Source organism: Gossypium arboreum, chromosome 7 (genome assembly GCF_025698485.1).
Source record: "Gossypium arboreum isolate Shixiya-1 chromosome 7, ASM2569848v2, whole genome shotgun sequence".
Classification (NCBI taxonomy): Eukaryota; Viridiplantae; Streptophyta; class Magnoliopsida; order Malvales; family Malvaceae; genus Gossypium; species Gossypium arboreum.
In genome coordinates this window covers 86,080,712-86,084,902 of record NC_069076.1, presented here as the reverse complement: position 1 = coordinate 86,084,902, position 4,191 = coordinate 86,080,712, and the positions used below count along the sequence as shown (strand labels likewise).

The following is a 4,191-nucleotide window of genomic DNA, read 5'->3' as shown; positions in this document are numbered from 1 at the left end:
AAAATTAAGTGACCAAAATAGGACAAATCTTATTTTAGAGTGACCATGGGTGTAATTTAACATTTTTTAAAGACATTTTCAAAATGACATGATAGTCGACAATTTTAGGGGGAAAAATTGCACAAATTTTCTTTCATGAATAGATTATAAGAGTTTCCTAATCCAAAATTAAAACATTATTAATCATTGATGTAGTCAACCAATTTTGCCCGGGTCTTTATTTTATTTATACATTCAATAGCTAGTCAAATAAACTTAAATAAAGTCCCAATAGTCCATTTACAACCTTAAATAAACACTAACAAATAGCCCAAACATATACAAAGGCCCAAAGACCAATGAGCCCAATTTGCAAAGAGGCCCAAACTTGAAAGAATCCCAAAAGGGGAATCTCAGCAGCTGAAAGCACTAGAGGTTTCTGGAACACACTAGTGCTGCAATCACGACTTTCACGAGCAAGTTTTTTCCGTACAGCCGTTGCTCCATCCCTGCATTAGAATATACGAGAAGAAGGATAACATAATTGACAGCAATGAAAATAGAATTTCATTTTTTCTATATATATTATTATTCTGTAAATCTAGGCTATAAAGAGCCTCATTCTGTACTCTAGAAATTTGACACAGAATATACTTTACACATACATTATACATGCATAGAAGGGAGAAAAGCGATTTAGAATCAATAGAGGTGATCTCATTTTTTTTTTTCTCTTCAGATTTCTTTCGTTTTTTATCTTCTCTTTATTTTCCTATGTGTTTGCTCGTTTTTTATATAACTCAAGGCCAAGGAAAGCTCTAAGTCTGCCATGCAACTATAAGAACAAGAGGTCACACAATAGTGGAACTCAATTTATTTTACAAATCTGTTTTCATTTTTTTTTAAAAAAATTAAAGAAAGATAACTTGAGATCTGAAAACTTCATTCAAACAAGGAAGAAGGAAGGGAAAATCCTCACCAAGCTCTTCAATAGGTGGTCGAGTATTTACAGCAGGAGTCAGGAGTGGTTTCGCGTGCTGCTAGACACCAGATCTGATGGTGATTCAGCTGCCTGTGGAAAAACCTTAGCAAAAAAATGTGTTCTAATTTCAAAAATGAATGAAAGTGTTTTGGTTCTGGAAAATAAAAGGGTAAATGAAGGGCAAAGGGTTTTCTTCATTACGGCGGCGTTTCCTTGCGCAATGACCTGCGCGTCCCGTTTTGGTAGGCCGGGTATGCGCCTGATTGGGGAAATGGGGAAAATTACGCGTCTGATCCTTTTTCTTTGTGCGCCCTTTCAATTTTCCCCTGATTCACCTATTCTGTTCCTTTGCGCCTGGAATGGTATTTTTACGCAGAAGGTCCCTCCTCTTTGCGCTGCATCAAGATATGCTCCCCTTTTGCGCCTAAATTGCTTTATTCTCTGTTTTTTACATTGTTCATCAGATTTGTATATTTTGGCATTCTAATCCTTATTTCCATACAATGTTTTAAGATTGGGAATAATTTCAAATATGGTTCTTGTGAAATTAAATGCGTCATATATGAGTCTTTATTTCTTTTTTTTTCATAGTTTATTTATTTACGCTATTTGTCTTTTTTTAGTTTGTTTTGATTTCCATTAAGTAATTTGCAAGATTTGTGTTATAAGTTTAAATTAGATTTTTATTTGCCTGTACATGTTGAATTACTTTGTTTGATATGTTTATTCTTTTCTTTCTGGTCATTTATATTATTTGTAATGTACATGTTAATTGTGTTATTTGTATTATTGGTTATTTATTTGTTGTAATTTGGGGTACTTGAATTTCCATATGATTGTACATTATTTTATGTAATGTTTTTATGTGTTATTATACATGTATATTGTAGCGACGTAAAAAAAAAAAATTTAGCTTTCGGTCGCTAATTGAGGTAATTTATTGGAAATTTGAAAAACCGACTTTCATTTTTTTTTTTAAAAGGGTTCAACTCATATTGCGAGAGGTGAGTTGAGCTTTTTAATTTCTGCGAGAGTTGAGTTGAGTCTTTTAATTTCTGTTTTTCAAAAATCAACTCATATTGCGAGAGGTGAGTTGAACCTTCAGTCACATATCGAGGTATTTTCAAAATTTGCTTTTCAAGTTAAGTTTCAAAAAATCAACTCATATTGCGAGAGGTGAGTTGAGCCTTGGCTCACGTGCTGAGCTATTTTTAATTTCTATTTTTAATGTCTGTTTTTATAGAGTCAATTCATATTGCGAAAAATAAGTTGAGCTCAGGATCACATGCCGAGTAGAGAATAAAGATTGAAGTCGATTGAAGACGTTAGATTCTGTCTCCTTAAAGTTGCGATGGAGTTGATCGAGGTATCGATCTTGCCTTTCGAGTCGCAGAAGAAAAACCACAAACCTTATCTCACCGAAGCGATAGAAGAGTAGATTGAAGTTGTAGATCTCACCTTTCAAGTTACAATAAGTAGATCGAAGCCATACATTTCATATCCTTGAAGTTACATCGGAATAAATTGAAGCTACAAGGCATATATCACAAGATGCGTGGAGTGAACCAAAGCTACAAGATGCGGTGGATGAAAAGGACTAACTAAACAAGAAGAGTTCCAAAGCAAGTCAAGACCTAGCAAGACCGGCAAATTTGGTCTTCCTTGAAAGTTTTGCTCTATTATCGTTTAACGACAATGAGCAAAGAGGGCATTGTAGAAGCCCAAATTGCCCAGCCCGATTATATCAAAACCCAACCAAACCTCTAAACCCACTAAAACCCTTAACCCATGACCCATTTACATCTACCCAAACCCATTACAAAACCCAATTATTAAACCCAATTCAAAAGCCCATTAAGCCCCCCAAAAAAAAACCTAACCCTAAAAAAAAAAAAAAAAAAAACCTAACTCAAAAAAAAAAGAAGAAAAAGAAAAACCTAACCAAAAAAAAAAAAAAACCTAGCCACCTAACCACTTTCCCACTTGCCCCATTTTTCCTCCCATTGTCTACCACCACCACCTACAAAATAGAAAAAAATAATAGAAAATCATGTAAAAGATGGCTATAAAAGCCATTCAAAAATCATGTAAAAGAAGAGGGAGATTTTAGAAAGATTGAAAAGGAAAAACACAAAATCCTTCAAATTTTGAACACAAAAACATCAATAAAAGGTTGCATTTTTCTTTTTCCTCTTCTTTGAATCTTTTTCTTTCTTTTTTGTGTTGTTTTTTTTCTTTCTTTATATATACATATATTGTTAAGAAAATTTTTTTTCGGCCACCGTGGGCGGTGGCCGGCGCCGGCGATGAGCGGCGACCGACAATCGGCCGGTGATCGGCCCCCCTTGGCCGGATTTCCTTTGCCCCCTCTCTTCTCTCTTCTTTCCCCCTTCTTTTTTTTTTAGGTATTTTATATATATTATGTATATATTTTTTAATGCCATTAGTTATATATTTCTTATGTATATATTCTTAAATACTATTATATATACATATATATATATATATATATATATATATATTTTAAATACCATATTGTGTATATATTATTATTACAAATTATTACTATTGCTAGTATTATTATAACTATTATTATATTAGTGTATATTTTATGTACATATGTATATATATATATATATTTGTACATATTATTATTTTATATTATTGTTGTAAATTTTTATGTATATATTTTTTATGTACGTTTCCTAATATTTTCTTTTATTGTAGATATTATTATTATTATTTTTACATACTTTTATTATATGCATATATATATATATGTATTTTTATGTACATATTATTATTTTATATTATTATTATCAAATATATCATTTTTCCTATTTTATTATTAGTACATGATTTGTTTTTATTTTGTAAATATCATTATTATTGTTATTCTAATATTCTAGTATTCCATGTTAATATTTTTCATTAATGATATCATTTTTTTTCGTCCTTTATCTATTTTTAATTTCTCACTTTAGGAATATTTTTCTTATGTTTTAATTAATTTCAAAAATAAGGCAATGTACCGATTTAATATTAACCCATCGGTTTCATCGCTATGTTGGGTGAAATTCGTCGGCTTGTGTTAAAAAACGGGACACCCTTTCTAAACAAATCTAAAACTAAAAATTCTCATTTTTCAATCGGATCACGATTAAATATTATATTGAACTCGTATCTTTGAAAATCAAGTCAACACATGTTTATGAGATACCAATTTTGGG

General features: G+C 31.4%; 2 long non-coding RNA genes across 2 annotated transcripts; one reads left to right on the top strand and one right to left on the bottom strand.

Moving 5' to 3' along the window:
• Nucleotides 1-216: 216 nt before the first annotated feature.
• Nucleotides 217-1,593, bottom strand: LOC108471774 (uncharacterized). The gene is made up of 2 exons (XR_001869517.2): nt 959-1,593; nt 217-488 (listed from the first exon to the last, which is right to left on the bottom strand). It is a non-coding gene; the product is annotated as an uncharacterized LOC108471774 (long non-coding RNA).
• LOC128295083 (uncharacterized) lies at nt 483-1,106 on the top strand. Its single transcript, XR_008285385.1, has 2 exons — nt 483-690; nt 935-1,106. It is a non-coding gene; the product is annotated as an uncharacterized LOC128295083 (long non-coding RNA).
• Nucleotides 1,594-4,191: the final 2,598 nt, after the last annotated feature.